This window comes from Mercenaria mercenaria, chromosome 17 (assembly GCF_021730395.1).
Source record: "Mercenaria mercenaria strain notata chromosome 17, MADL_Memer_1, whole genome shotgun sequence".
NCBI lineage: Eukaryota > Metazoa > Mollusca > Bivalvia > Venerida > Veneridae > Mercenaria > Mercenaria mercenaria.
Genome location: NC_069377.1, coordinates 22,023,832 through 22,041,120, shown reverse-complemented (window position 1 = coordinate 22,041,120; position 17,289 = coordinate 22,023,832). Strand labels below are relative to the sequence as shown.

The window sequence follows — 17,289 nt, the reverse complement described above, 5'->3', positions numbered from 1 at the left end:
GACACTTCCTGCATTAAGGGACAAAGAAAACTATTCTCTTTAGATTTTGGTTTATTTCCTAATTCGCTACGCTCAAACGTAAATAAATTATTTATCCCATAATCAAAGTAAATCGAGGGAACAAAGGAGAACAAATACATAAATGCATTTTAGGATTTGTTGTCTGCATTGTCATGTATCCACATTGTTAACACATTTCAAACTTTAACACAACACATCATGCATGAACTATAATACTATTTTGTTGGTTTTTTACAGAGCGAAAACTGCACATATTTATATACATAATATATACAAAAACTGCATAAACCTTCTTTATAATTATATCCTGTTCAACTGACTTCAATCATATAAAATATCAATTTTCTTTAATTCCTACACGGAAAACTTACATATATGAATATACTTTTCCAGTCAGTGTGCTGCGAGGCGGCTACTCAACCCTAACTCCGTCGTGGGAGGGGGAAGTAGAAAGATACCAAGTCTCAAGACCAGCTACCATCTTCCGGCGGCCTGACAACCCCCACAATTTATTGCCGAAAAACGTTATCCTCAGTGAAGATAATGTAGTCCATAGAAGTTCAATTGCTAGCCAAAAGCATGTACATTCATTAAATGTATGTCTTCCGAACATATCATTTCATTAAACTTATAATATACGAGTATATATAAATTCATTTGAATTCTTACAATGTATTTATATCTTAATGAGACTATGATAAAATCGATTTTGCACTTCTGGTAAAATACTGTCTCTATTTTTCTATCTTACAAGAAAAAGTAACTTTCTATTTTTAAAAGATCTTTAAACAAGGCAAATGATTGTATCATTCGTGGTACGTCAGTCCATTGTAGAACAGTTCTCTATATGCATCATTATAAAACACATATCAATCCCGAGAAATCTAGGCGACAATGTATCCAGAAGAACTCCTCAACTCTTGGAATTATCTGTAAAATATAAACTAAACTGTGTTATTATCAACATCATTATCAAACTGTACCGATTATACTTAAATCAGCTCTTACAATTAAGCCGAGCAAGTTAACCAAACACATCATAAAATACATGAGGGAAACTTCCATGCAGTGCTATCTGCTGTTAATATTCGAAATAATGTTAAAACTCGTATTACATTTGTTTATGACGTGACTGTCGCACTTTTATGAACATAAAAATATAATTTATTTTTAGTTCCTAATTTCTTTCTTTTGATAATTGTTTTCTCGAAATATTTGAAAATTTGTCAGGAGTTTGATGATTAATTGATATACAAATTCAATTGAAACTATTATTGAATTTTCTAGTTCTGATTGCCTCCCTTTATGCATGACTATTGTATAATTTCGTTATAAATATTGAAATAAATGCCACTCCAACCGTGTACAAAATGTACAACATGTATATCGACCGATTTGTTATTATCATTATTATCATTATTATTTGTTTTAACTTTTATATCTTTTCAAGACTTCAATATCTTATTGAAATGCAAAAAAGCTTCCAATGGGTGGGCGGGATGGGATCCAGTTTGTATACATGTAAGTTGTGTGTGTTGTGTTAAGCAAAGCAGACAACCTCGAATGATTTAACTGACTATTCAACTCAGCTATATACCAACTGAAATTTGCACGAAATAATCGTGCAACCAACACTTCAATAACTTTTCAATACAGTAAAATCTCGATTACTTTAAACCTAGAATAAATACATTTATTTCCTAATTCGCTACGCTCAAACGTAAATAAATTATTTATCCCATAATCAAAGTAAATCGAGGGAACAAAGGAGAACAAATACATAAATGCATTTTAGGATTTGTTGTCTGCATTGTCATATATCGAACAACAAAGAAGGAAAGGGATTATATTATAATTTTAATGTAAGATGCAACTATTGTTACACTTCTGATAACTTTTAATCGTTTCTAAACCTAAATCGACCTCATTTTCACTGCACAATTGATATCCTATACAGTAAATATCGACTTCATAGCCGTCATTATATTCATAAAATATATCAGAATGTCCTAAAAGTACAGAACACGTATATTTCCTGATGTTAGTAAAACTGAGATGTTCAAGAAAAACTTAAGTTGTCGGAATGCATTATTGATACACATGCAAATGATGTTAAGAAAAGTCAATGTCAGAAATTGTATACAGACGTAACATTTTGAATGACTTTTGCTCTTTGCATACATGACTGCCTTTGAACACTGAACAAAGATTTAACAAATAGCCAATTTACTGACTGCATGAAGTGCAGAACAAATACCCTTATGCATCTTTAGGAAATGATACAAGTGTTATTTTGTGTTCAATTATCTTAATAGATAGTATATGCGAGGCCTTTTAGAACATATCGTGATTATAAGAAGCCATTGTGCTAATCAAGTATATTCAATATTCAAAAGATACCCAGATAAATGATATAATGTTGGAAATATTGATGCAACTGAAAATCTAAATAATACGTGTGTGAAAATATCTGAACAAGGGAGATAACCCCACTATCAAACAGACTATGACATTGTCTGATACGTTGAAAATAATATGATTTAGAAATAAATGTGTTTGCATAAAAACCAATCTGACTAAAGTACATCTCCTATTACGCTACGCTTAGGATCTGAACACGAGCTATTGATAGCCTCGTTCTGACGACTCTTCCGCTGGCCAATCAAAGGCTAACTTACAACATTCTGCAAGCTTTAAAAAGCCTTGAGTTTTGATATTTACAATTCTTAGGTCGTAAAAAGTCAGATAGCCGCCTAGCCTCAGTCGGTAGGACACTTCCTCTGTAAGCGAGGGGTCCCGGGTTCGAGCCCTGGACTGACATCAAATTTTTCTTACTCTTTGACATTCGAACAAGTCGTCTGATTGGTTCAAATAAAAACAGATTTGTGAAAATAAAAATAACAATACTGGAAATCCAAAATATACAGAAGACGCATGTGAATAGGTCGTTCTCAGATCTTCGTTTAGAAGATCAAGTACTTAAGTTAGATTGCATAAAAACGTATTTCTTTTACTATATCATAATCTTATAAACACAGATAGTGTAATTGCGATAAACATTGACAAAATAACTATAGAACCCATAAATATAGCCCTTGCCCATCGGCTTGCCGTAATACAACTATAAATCTCGGGCCTTGGCGCTTGTTCTTGCCCATCGTCTTGGCGAAATACAACTTTATATTTGCTAAATCATAATCTTATAAATATGGACCGTACAATTGAGATAAAAATTGACAGAATAACAATAGGACCATAAATCGCGCCCTTGCCCATCGGCTTGGCGTAATACAACAATAAATCTTGCCCATTGGCGCTCGCCCTTGCCCTCAGCTTGGCGTAATACAACTATATATTTGCTAAATTATAATCTTATAAATATGGGTAGTGCAATTGCGATAAAAATTGACAAAATAACTATAGAACCATACAACTCGCCCTTGCCCATCGGCTTGGCGTAATACAACAATAAATCTCGCCCATTGGCGTTCGCCCTTGCCCTCGGCTTGGCGTAATACAACTAAATATTTGCTAAATCATAATCTATATAAATATGGATAGTGCAGTTGCGATGAGAATTGACAAAATAACTATGGAACCATGAATCTCACCCTTGCCCATCGGCTTGGCGTAATACAACCATAAATCTCGCCCATCGGCGCTCGCCCTTGCCCTCGGCTTGGCGTAATACAACTATATATTTGCTCAATCATAATCTTATAAATATGGATAGCGTAATTGCGATAAAAATTCACAAAATAACTATAGAACCATGAATCTCGCCCTTGCCCATCGGCTTGACGTAATACAACAATAAATCTCGCCCATCGCTGCTTACCCTTACCCTCGGCTTGGCGTAATACAACTATATATTTGCTAAATCATATAGTACAATTGCGATAAAAATTGACAAAATAACTATAGAACCATGAATCACACCCTTGCCCATCAGCTTGACGTAATACAACTATAAATCTCGTCCATTGGCGCTTGCCCTTGTCCTCGGCTTGACGTCATACAACTATATATTTGCTAAATCATAATATTGTAAATTAATATTGCAATTGCGATAAAAATGACGAAATAACTACAGAACTAAAAGCTCGCCCTTGCCCATCAGCTTGATGTAATACAAAAATAAACCTCGCCCATTGGAGGATTCCCTTGCCCTCGACTTTGCGTCATACAACTACATATTTGCTAAATCATAATCTATAAATATGGGTAGTGCAAATGCGATAAAAATTGATAAATAACTATAAAACCATAAATCTCGCCCTTGTCTATCGGCTTGACGTAATACAACAATAAATCTCGCCCATTGGAGGATTACCTTTCCCTCGACTTTGCGTCATACAACTATATATTTGCTAAATCATAATCTTATTAATATTGAAAGTGGAATTGCGATACAAATTGACAAATAACTATAGAACCCTAAACCTCGTCCTTGTCCATCGGATTGATGTAATACAACAATAAATCTCGCCCATTGGAGGTTTCCCTTGCCCTCGACTTGGCGTAATACAACTATATATTTGCTAAATCATAATCTTATAAATATGGGTACTGCAACTGCGATAAAATTGACAAAATAACTATAGAACCATAAATCTCGCTCTTTCCCATCGGCCTGACTAATAGAACTTTAAATCTCGGCCATTGGCGTTTGCCCTTGCCCTCGGCTTGGCGTCATACAACTATATACTTGCTAAATCATAATCATGTAAATATGGATAGTGCAATTGCGATAAAATTTTACAAAATAACTATAGAACCATAAATCTCACTCTTTTCCATCGGTTTAGCATAATACAACTATACATATCCAACCTCAGCATACGCCGCTTTTCATTGACGTCGGGCTGCTTAGTCTAATCGCATCTTAAACTTAAATTACATAAATCGTAAAAACAATACTCATCTTTTACATAACGTTAAGCCTCTCTCTGAACCATATGGATAAATTTGTCGTCGGTCAGCCTATGTCTCCTTACTCTCTGTTTAGACGGTGTCCGACACTTGACTCGCCGTAAATTATTTCTCATCTTCTCATCCTTGACTATCATACTGATGTACCGAGTTCTTGTCTACTGATTTCATCAGCAATTTCGACAAGTTTACCACTGTGACAGTCTTTGTTACAACTTTGGGTAGATCAAACTCTAAAAAATGCAATTTTTCACAAACATCTAGCTGATATGTAAATGTTGACGAGCATTAGCTGCCATTCAATTTCTTGAGAATGTTCACTGAAGCTGGTTAAACCCTTTCACCGGAAACAAAGTTCTTTCGGCTCCACTGCAACTAAATTTGCTACCGAATTCCCATGTGGTCGTTTGTTCACCAGCCATTATAATCCAGTTTGTATACATGTAAGTTGTGTGTGTTGTGTTAAGCAAAGCAGACAACCTCGAATGATTTAACTGACTATTCAACTCAGCTATATACCAACTGAAATTTGCACGAAATAATCGTGCAACCAACACTTCAATAACTTTTCAATACAGTAAAATCTCGATTACTTTAAACCTAGAATAAATACATTTATTTGCGATTCAAACAGATCTATTACATGATAAAAATATGACTAACACCTTCAGATGGCATCCTTTTCAGCAGCTGGATCGGTAAGACTTATTACATTTCGGTAGAAAATAAGTTAAGACTACTTTGTCGACTGCATACTTGTATCTTTGGTTACGTCATTTTGTAATCTATTTGTTGCAATTAGTGTTAAATTGATGATTATATTATATTTGTACTAATATTAAACAACTTTTATGAAATAATCTATAATAACTATGTCGTTGTGGTTTCGTTTTAAGATTATGTTTCGAAAGTTGTTGACTTTTCTTCAAGTAGACACTATTTGTACAAAACACAGATATAATCTAACGACAGGTAAGGCTAGACCTTGTGTTCATCTGATCAATACTTTCATGAAAAATGTAAGCATACTACGTAGTTGAAAGCTGTTTACATCTCGTGACTATGATATTTTCATAAAACTGATTAACATGCACAACTTTAAGATATTTATTTTAACTTTTTAACGACTAACTCAGACACTTATGCTTCATAAACACTTATTCGTTGTTAAAAATGGTTATTACCAGATTTATTATGCGTAAAAATGATAAAAGAATTAATTGTTTTATGTATGCACATTTATGTGTGACAGGGGTGAAAATGCTCCCGTTTCCCCAATACCTCGGTCTTTTGACTGCCATTCCACATAATAGATTTTCAGATGCATTGTATCGTAAGAATGAAAGTGGCCAAGGCCACAACTTGGTATGACGGATTTGTATGTATTCCCATTTTAACACAGTTTGTTCTCGCAGTCGTTATGTGGATTTTTTATTGATCTTGTTATGATATATATATATATAAAAATGACATTATTAATTTCGAAAGTGGCCAGTGTATTAACGCGAAGGGGTTGTAAAATATGTCTATGTTTTCGGTTACAACTTGTTCCCTCGTTTTGCGATCCTAGTATAGTTAGGATAGTATTCCAATAAGTGTTTATTGTTTGTACAACTTCAATGTGGCACCTCGTATTTGCTACCGTTCCTCTTTTTATTATTTTTGTTATGTGTAAGCATAATGTGTGTGCGACTAGAGGGAAATGCTCTCGTTTCCCCAATACCTCGGCCGTTTGACTACCATTCAATACAACAGATTTTCAGATGCATTATATTTTTAAGAATGAGATTGGCAAATGCCGCAACTTGGTATCACGCATTTGTATATATCCCATTTAAAAGCTTTTTCAGAGTAATGAGGAATTTGTTATGATCTACTCTGATATACAGTTTGTACTCGACAGTGGCCAGGGTATTTACGCACAGGAGTTGAACAATGCGTTAGAAATATTCAGTCGCTTACACTCGTTTTGCTAGATTTTTCGGTTGCCATCCTGCCTATTCAGGGTGAATATTTAATGGATATCAAAAGAAACAATGTGACCCTTGCAACCTATAAGTGCTTCACATTTACAAATATCTTTGTTTAAAATCGACCAGAAGGTCGATTTTTTAAATCGTTCTTTTCATTTATATTTTTTTCTCAACCTTAATGCATATGCATATACATTATAGAGCAGCAATTGTTTCGCATTTTTCGGATTCACCGATCCTTCTAGTACGGTTAGGAAAGTATTCCAACAAGGGTATATTGTCTGTAAAATTTCAATCATTCACCTCGCCTTTGCTATCGTTCTTCTTTTTATTATTTGTTATATGTATGCACATGTATGTGCGACTGGGGAGAAAATGCTCTCGTTTCCCCATTACCTCGTGTTTCACTGCCATTCCACATAGATACTTTCAGAGGTATTGTATCGAAAGTATGAAAGTGGCCAAGGTTACAATCTGGTATCACCCATTTGAATATTTCCCCTTTTTACATTTTTTTCCCGCAGTGGTTATGCGGATTTTCGTCGATTTCTTATTGCTATTGTTACGACCTACTTTGATTTACTCTGGTATTGTGTTATAAAAAATTACATTTAATTTCGAAAGTTGCCAGTGTGTTGTAAAATGTGGATATGTATGATTTGATCTGAAAATAAATACGAAGTTGCTACTGTCCTTTTGCGAGCACCTCGTGATCGGGCTGCCGTTCTGCATATTTAGGTTGCACATTTATAGTCACTGTGATGATATCGTAAGAAAGAAGAACTTGTAGATTAAAATTTCTTTTCGTGCTCCTTTGACCAAAAATTTATGAAAGATGTACAGGCATAGAAGAAACGTACTGATTTGTAACAAACATCAATGACAGGTTAAACATCTTGTAGTTGGTCTGGATAATTTGGTCAGACTGTTTTTCCGATATGTATACCCCCATGTAGTGTGTCGGTCGACAAAAGAAATTCATTTTTGAGTTTCAAGTAAGTAATGAATTTCTTTTTCCTAAAATTGACATTGTGCTATTTCGCCAAAGTTTCTGCACATATTTCGTACGAGGTTTGATGCTCAAGACATAGTATGTTCTTATAAACAGTTACTTTAGTTGCACTATGTATAGTAATAGTCATAGCTGGTGTGGTATCTTAACATGTTTTTAGTCTTGAGATCACTTAATCAGCGAATAGGATTTGAACGTTCGCATCCATTGGTGAAAATGACCAAGGCCAATAACATTTAATTTGACCCCGTTGTTTCCATTTATAGATTAAAGCTAGGTATTCTTGAAAGCTTCTTTCCGCTGGTCTTATTTAATTAATCACTGAAATCTTGAATGGACAATTTTTTAGAATGTTGTTTAAGGTCTTCTGAAATATACTACATATTATTTAGTTACCTATAAGGCCATTGAAAAACCTGTAATCTCCAATTATAAAAAGAACATATTTTTTTCACTGTGAATTGGTTGTCAGATATTGTAATATCGTATAACTTGTACCGGAGTCAAACTTTAATAATACGCGTAAGATTTAACTACGTGTAATTATTTGATTTCTATAATATTTTATTTTCTACAACATTGTTACCATGGAATAATTGATAATTTATACCCCCTTAGAAGGTGGGGTTGTTTTGCAGAATGATGTCGGTCGGTAGATATGTCAGTTGGTTTCCGGAAGATAACTCAAGAACTCTTGGACCTAGGATCATAAAAGTTTATACGAAGGTAAGTCATGACCAGCTAATGACCCCTTTAGATTTTGAAGTTAGTTGATCAAAGGTCAAGGTTACAATGACCCTGAACAGTTAAACGGTTCCCTGATGATAACTTAAGAATACTTGGGCCTAGGATCATTAACGTTGATGGGGAGGTTGTTCATGGTCAGCATATGACTCTTATTGATTTTGAGGTCAGTTGGTTAAAGGTCAAGGTCACAGTTACCCTGAACAGTTAAACGGGTTTCCAGTTGATAACTCAAGAATGTTTTGTCCTAGGATCATGAAAGGTAACAGAAAGGGTGATAATGACCAGCAGATGATCTCTACTGATTTTTAGGTCGGTAGGTCAGAGGTAAAGGTCACAGTGGCCCGGAACAGTTAAACATTTTCCGGAAGATAACTTGAGAACGCTTTAGACTATGATCATGAAACTTTATAGGGATGCTGATGATTACCAACAGCTGACTCTTATTCATTCTGAGGTACGTTGATCAAAGGTCTAGGTTACAGTGAGCCAGAACAGTTTAATAATTCATGAATTATAACTCAAGAATGCTTAAGTCTATAATCATGAAAGTTAAGAGGGAGGTTGGTCATGATCAGTAGACGACCTCTAATTATTTTGAGGTGAGAAGGTCAAACGTCAAGCTTACAGTGACTCGGAACAATTAAACTATTTCCGAACAATAACTTGAGAACACTTGGACCTAGAATCACGAAACTTAATTGGAAGGTTGATCATGATCAGCAAATAATCCCTATTGTTTTGAGGTCAGTAGGTAAAAGGTCAAGGTCACATTGACGTAGAACAGTAGAACTTTATTTGTAAAATAGCTAGAGAATGCTTTGGTCTGAGATCACATTTGATACAGTTTACTTATGACTGGTAAATGGCCCATACTTATTTTTAGGTTTGTTTCTTGTGCAATTACTAAATGCACCAAGGAGGCATTTCGTGTTTATGAGCTCTTGTTTCATATATTTCAGTATAACTATAACATATATCTATGACTTCTAAAAATAATTATTATAGGTGACATAATGCAGTGTTATACATTTGTGTCCTATTCAAAAGCTTTTAGCCTTGAAAAAATGTCACTTTGCCGATTTCTCAACCAACAGTTTATCAATTTTTGACACTGTATTATAGTTTTATTAAAACATTTTGACTGTTTAAACCGTTAGCATAGACGACGTATGAATGTAATATTTAACACGATCAAGATTACTACAAAATAAGCAGTCAAACAGTTGGATAATGACTGTACTTAAATTGTTATAAAACTACAAAGACAATTTTTGGTGAATTTCAATGCACCTTAAAACAACTTAATATACTGTACTTCAAACATAATATGAAGTAGATCGCGCATTAAGCAATCTCTGTTGCATGATAAAGACTTCTCGCTGCATCCTAATGAATAAGGCAGTTGAATTGTGTATGCTTGTCAGATTTTCACCACGCAGCTGAGTATCTGCGTACAAACAGCTATGCGCCTGGAAACCGACATTGTCCTACACCGTAGAATGTAGTTAAACATCTTTTTTTTTTCAAAGCGTCATTGTATACTAGGAATATTTCGGTAATCAGTTATAAAGAAACATTCAGTTTAGAATGCAGTCTGAAAGATTTTAAAAATGTCTTTTCAGTGCTGTGCTGCATGAGCACTGACGTGTTTTAATTATACCTTGCAAAACTAGTTATGGATTTTTGTATCTTGAAGGTCGTTGCGTGTTTTACGTATAGCTTGCAAAGCTAGTTAATGTTTTAATATATCCCTCTGTAGTTCCATATTTTTAAAATTTATCCGAATCAACTGTTAACCATTGTACTGGCAATCATTTAAATAATTTAAAATAGAATAATTGCTTTCGTGTTTCTTGGGCTTAATAATCGACGGTAGATTTTAAAACGTACATTTTTGAAATAATTAAGGTATACTTCATTCAACAACAAGGTAATATGTCTATTTGAAGAAAGTTTACTAAATAACTCAATATAGTAGATTCAAGAGAGTGAGACATTAAATCAAAGTTTACATTAGTTTGGTTGATTTTGTAAAATGAAGAGAACATTTTGATTTTTTAACAAAATACTTGAACTGAACCAGAACTGTAAATTTAAAGAAATTTTAAATTTAGGATGAATTGTATGTAGATATTACATATTCACGATTATTTATTTAGTAGCATAAAGTTGAAATGTTTCTTGTTACATGATGCAAGAATTTGTTGAATAGTAAATACAGTATATGGAAGATAAAGTTACAATGATTTAATAAAATAAAAAGTATCTGAGGTATTTTCTATTTTCCAACATTCGTTTAAAATCGATTTCATAGTTAAATATTCCTTTACAACATAATCGGTGCATTTTTGTGTCAGTTGATATTTTTGCCGTTATTCTACTATAATAAAACTTTAGCGATCACATCTTTCATAATTCCTTTGAACGGGGTTTTCACCTGTAACAGTCTCCAGATTTAGTTTGCATATCCGGAATTTTCGCAAACTCAGCTACCTTTTATCTTTAACTTTTATGTGAATTTGTTTTATATCTAACAATGGTTCGGGTCTCAGAGAGAAATAATTGGCCATTTTCTTTTAGATACCTCAAACAATGAAAAAAATGGTTGAGAAAATGCTATACATATAAAATTGAAAAGCCTCAAGGGGAAAAGTCAGCCGAAGATTTGATGTTGATCGGGACAAATTAGTGTAGGTGAGGGAGTTCGTGGGGCATACACCCGCGGAGAAAATCTCTGGTGCATGTCGATGTATCCCTTACGGAAATATTATATCTTGCCGCGAATATCAGGCGAACATGCTGCACACACTTTTTATAAAACAGATGAAATGATCGCGGGATGTTTGGTGTTCACTTCTCACATGCAAATTGGACCTGACGCGAATTTCCCGTAAACAAGTAGCTGTGAGCTTCACGCGAAAAAGTTGCAGCGATTATCCCTAGAACTAGTGGCTGTGATAATCCCGCGAACTAGTTGCTTCGAACATGCCGCGAACTTGCTGAAAACCATGACTACAAAGCAAAACCTAGGCAGAAATCGCCCACAGCTTGTACAGAAGATCAGGAATATAAATTTATTGACTATTCTCGAGCACTGAGGCTGTCAAATCGTCAATGTCTGAACTTTTTATATCATAGTACTTGGAATATTTTTAATTTCAATGATGAAAATATCTATGAATTTTAACTATTACAAAATGTAATTGCAATTTAAGGTATCCATTCCAAAAGGTAAATTTCGATGCTTGGTGACCCCATGTTCTTTTCTGTGCATCATTTTAAAGAGTTGCGTCTCCTGAACAAGAATTACTATATAAGATGACCACAAATAATATGCAAGAATCACTACAGTCATGTTTTTTTCTTTGACTGCAAAATTATAAATCTTGCACTGTAGAGACTGGATTTCTGTTAAAGTATCACTGAAGACTATAAAGTAAAAAAAAAAAAACGCATAAAAAATTTTTTGTCATGTAATTTATATTTTCTTTTTATAGTAGACAATACACTTTCCAATGATATCAAAAGTATATGAGCTTACCAGGCATCAATATTTGATATATTTTTTATATTACTGTTATATAGAACTTGCTCATTTGTGGACCGGATACCTTAAATAACAGATACTCAGTGCATGCATTTTTATCTTGCATCCTACAAGTTTCTTGCATTTCTATTGGTCAATAGACGTCACGTGGAGACAGGATATATTCCATATCCTGCTAGTACATTTCAGATATGAATTTTGATTAAAACAAATGGCTGCCGCTTTGTTAATTTACAGAATATTAGATTATAGCAAGTAAGTAAAGGGTAGTCGGCAAGATAAAATCGTTACACAGCTTGTTGGTGACAGGATACGGGATATACGCTGTCTCGAAAATCCATATCAGGCTCGAGCTTCGCTCTCGCCTTATATGGGTTTCCTCGACAGCGTATATCCCGTATCCTGTCACTAACAAGCAGTGTAACTAATAATATCATTCCTATGTTTTTTTCATCACACTGCTTATAAGTTATATATATGACTACAAATATGTAACAGTCAGTTTTACTGTTACATTTTAATTGTCAAACTTGTGATGCTAAATTTGTCAATTTTACATTTCCTTTTATATAATTTGATTCAGCTCTGCAAAAGACAAGCATCTATTTCACTTCCAGATTTCGTCATGTTTATTCAGACATATTTTTTATATGAGTATAGATATTAAAAATAAATTTTCTGACTTACCACAGATAAGAATATATTCCTATCATCCTCTAAGATAATCACCATTCACGTTAGAATTATGTCTGTAAGGCATACCGTTTCTGTTTGTCCAATATATCTGGTTGTAATAGGTTTATCATAATGTGACCTTAGAGATAATGCTACAAATTAATTGATCTACAATAACCTGCTCTTATCAAAGCTCTTAATGAACAGTTTACCAAATAATTACAATCTTCTAAGTTCTTCCAGCGAAAATACCGCGATCATTTGGTCTTCCTGCGCATGACCCACGAAGTAGTATAGTATCAAAACAATCGCGGCATGATCGCGGGTAGCTGCGAATATCCCGCGAATACTTCCTGCGAATAGATATGTTCGTGGCATGTTCGTGGGCATGTTCGTAGCATGTTCGCGGCATGTTCACACCTTTTTCGTAATATACTCTTCACACTTTTTTATATAATAATTATACCTGCAAACATAACGGACATGTTCTGCCTCTGGACCTGTTTGGTTTATCGGATGTGATATATGGGATATTCACGTCTATATTTTTACATGTGCATTTTATATATTTTATAGACTTCTGGGTGGTCTCAAAATTCAAAGAGTTAAGGAAGGCCAAAGTGATTGGCATTAAATTTTGTCATTATAACCTTGTTACAAAATCTCTCCATTCAGTTTTGAAATTAAGTCGTCAAAGTCTGCTGCATTTGTAATTGCTGAAACAATTATATTTCTGTACCTCTGTGTTTCTGTATCAGCTTGCTAGAATCTTTAGACCTGACAACATTTTAAATTTTATTCTGGATATATTATATATTAATGAATATCAAACACTATAAACTGACTTTTTGCTATTCCCCAGAAACAAAACAACGTACCTATTACACTGATGTAAATGCAAGCAAAAATGTCTGATAAAAGTTCGCCCATAGCTTAGTACAGTTATCGCTTTTGGTGATAACTGTCTAGACCTAATACAATATGTACAGGTTGTTTTTCAGACGGAAAATCCGTAGGTAAAATTAATATTGATATCTAATATTTATTAAGTATCATCCAAAAAAACCGAACTTTCACTTAAATTATATTAAAACATGATTCTGCTCTATATATTTCGATTCTTATACGTATTTCATATAAAAGGTGGATGTTATAGGTAAGCACTATTTCTAAGCATATGTATGGCGCTCAATAGACATTGTCGGCTTAAGCTGATGTGGACAATGAACTGTGAAAGTGCTGTAAACCCTGGGGGTCTTCTCAAGACATACTAATATTTCATTCGCTGTTACATTACATGACATTGTTCATGACAGAACGTCATTCAAGTATTATATAAATAGACTGAATGAAACTGAGTCTTGGTTATGTTCTATGCTTGTATAGGAAGTAATTAAATTTGGGACAATTTAAATGAATTTTAGTATAGGAATGTTCTCATAAGACATTAGAAGAGTTACTTTAACCAAGCATGAGTGAAGTGTTTTATCAAGAGCTCTCCAAAATATACATGTATTTAGGATCAGATTTCTTTAAAAAAAAGATAGTAATTCTACAAAAGTTCTATAAACTATGTTTCCAATTTCATTTGATACATTTTTTTCTGCCTTCGTCATATGTACGTCCGTCTGTCCTTCTTCATAATTATAGCCTGATCTAGCTTCTCAAAATCCTCTGCTAGGATTTAAACGGAACTTCACAGAAATGATATCATGAAGCCTTGTTGTGCGTATTGTCGGTTTTTTTGTGGAGTCTGGGTCCCTTAAAGGTAGTTTTTGAATGGAATTTGTCCAAACTGCTTTATAATTAGCAGGATTTGAAAACAATTTCATATGAATGATCCGTACAAATTCTAGCTGAGCATATATTACGAGGTTTACTACTGAGTAATGGCACTTTGATTATATTAGTATATAAACTCTATGAAGAGATTTTTTTCTGTAATTCATCTCCAAATTTCATTGTAGCCTAAGGGATTTATTGAAATAAGATGTGCATATCGTTGGTACATACTGCTCGAAATATTTTTCCGGAGTTACGTCCATTATTCATTTTACTGAGAAAAAAAATGTTCGGACTACTTCTCCTAGTATACTGTTTGAGTGATATGACTGAAACGTCTTAGGAATGATAGTTGCAGGTCTATATTATTGATAAGTTATGGATTGTACGTTGAACGATCTGACAAATTAATTGTATTTTATTATTAGAGATAAAAATTGTGTACACAGGTCCCTTTTCATCATTTTAGGAGCGCCATCAACACCAGTGGAATTAGGGAAATGCTCTTGAAAATTGTTTTATTTGAGAAAATTTGCAAATAAACAAAATCTATGTAAAGATATTTTTGTTTAATATTAATGGACTGCATTTCAGTAATTGCTCAACAGTATAACTGTTGTTTTAATGACCAAAATACAAACACAAATTAGCAAAACTACGTTAAACCGGCAAAATTCACTTATTTGTGAATGTTAAATTCAGAATTGGGGAAAATACTTTCTTTGCTTTGGGATTACCTCTTTTTACTTTTATAGGGAAAAAGGCCCTGCTAGAAATTTTTGTCAGCCCTTCATTTCAAAATTCTAGTCCAGATTTCAATGATAGTTGGAAGTGCTTGATATGAAGCCTTGTTGAGAATATCATTGGCATGTCCGCTCGAAATATTTTTTGCGAAGTTATTACTCATAAAATCATTTTTGAATAAAATGAGTAGAATAACCTAGGTACGGGCCCTGCCGCTAAACAATATTTCACTGATGTACGACCCTTGATTTTTACAATAAAGTTCACATAACACCGCTGAAATTTTTCACATAACACCGTTAATAAATTTCACACTATTCAGTTACAAAGTTTACATATATATCAATTTACTTATTTTTTCATCATTTTTTGGAAACTAAATGCAAATGTAAACTGTCATTTAATACATTTATTTCCGCTATTGTGAAAAGGTAAATAGTTATACATAATCACTTCCGAATAAAAGTAATGCTCTGACCTTTCTAAAAATCATATTCTATAATATAAAGAATCATCATCAGACTTTATATAAAGGTTACAGCGTCAGTAAAAGTAAATATATGCAAGCAAGTTGGCGAGCCGAAAAAAAAAAGAATGGACATTTAAGGGTATTTTGATATAATGAAAAATAAAAGCTTTGCCGAAAGGGAGTGCTATCGCACCCGTCGCACCCTCCCTTCCCCCTTCTGGCTACGTCCTTGCAGTATATGTTTCTTTGTTGTAAGTTAATATTAACTTCCCCGTTTTATTTTCTCAGCAAGGGAGAAAAATCATTTTTGAAATATCTCTCAAGTATGATTATAGATTGATGAGCACTTCAATGTATAAGAGACTGTCGAGAAAATAATATGTAAAAAGAGGATACTTTGTTTAGGATTACGCACTTTAAGCACATAATTGTAGTCACTGAAAGTGAAATGCACGGCTTCTAACAGTTTCATCAACTAGGGATACACATTTTGATAGTTTAAAAATCTCTACACTAGCTTAATGTGAACTTCAGATGATCACCAAACTGTAATTATATGGTCTACGATCAGTCTAATTTCAGTATGCACAGTTAATGGGTGTGACTTGTCACTGTGTTAAAGCAATTTAAAAATAGTTTGCTCGTATTTTAACATTTTTCATGAAAAAAAACAGCAACGGTAACTTGCTGCGAACAGGTTAATTTGTACTGGTAAACAATCCAGGAATACTGGTTAGGCCAACTGCCTGCCTTTAGGTAACAGAAATATTGTGAAAACGGCAGTTACCAAAACAAACCAGTAAATGAATGAATGTGTTTTGAAACGCTCCCTAGACAGTCCGCGTCAGACTTCACGTAAACCGACAATGTCTAATAGCAGGTCGACGTTACGTTTCAATGAACAGATATTAAAACATGGCGTAGGGTTGCAGCATAATTATGCAATAAAATCTTTCTGCCCAAATACAAGTAAATCACGACTTGAAAAAGATATCTATTTTATAACAAAATATGTCCTTTAAAATACCTACAAAGTAAAAAGAATAGTTTTACCTGATAATTCTTATCCGGGCGTATCAAACTGAATAACAGACTGCGTGTTTACAAATTTAACCAGACAATCTATATACTGCAAGTGGGATAATTTGATATACACTCAATAATTTAAACCTCAGGGCTCAGTATAAAAGGAATGGCTCCACCCACAAAATGTCAATCATTGCATATTCAAAAACCATTCAGACAACTTTCAGTTGTTTACAATGTTTTCCAAATAATTCAAATAATAATGAAAATTATTAAATATAATTTTCCTTATCAATTCTCTAAGTTCCAATTTATTTAAGATATTAAATTAAAGGTACACAAAAAATATCTCACGTAAGTT

General features: G+C 33.7%; 1 protein-coding gene across 1 annotated transcript in view; it reads right to left on the bottom strand.

Annotated features, from left to right (window-relative positions):
• The window catches only part of LOC123536822 (GTPase IMAP family member 8-like), a 75,072-nt gene extending 58,004 nt beyond the window's left edge, over positions 1–17,068 (bottom strand). The window contains exon 1 of the mRNA XM_053529239.1: positions 16,956–17,068. The gene's annotated coding sequence lies outside the window, so the exon portion shown is untranslated. The remainder of the gene's footprint in view (positions 1–16,955) is intronic.
• Positions 17,069–17,289: the final 221 nt, after the last annotated feature.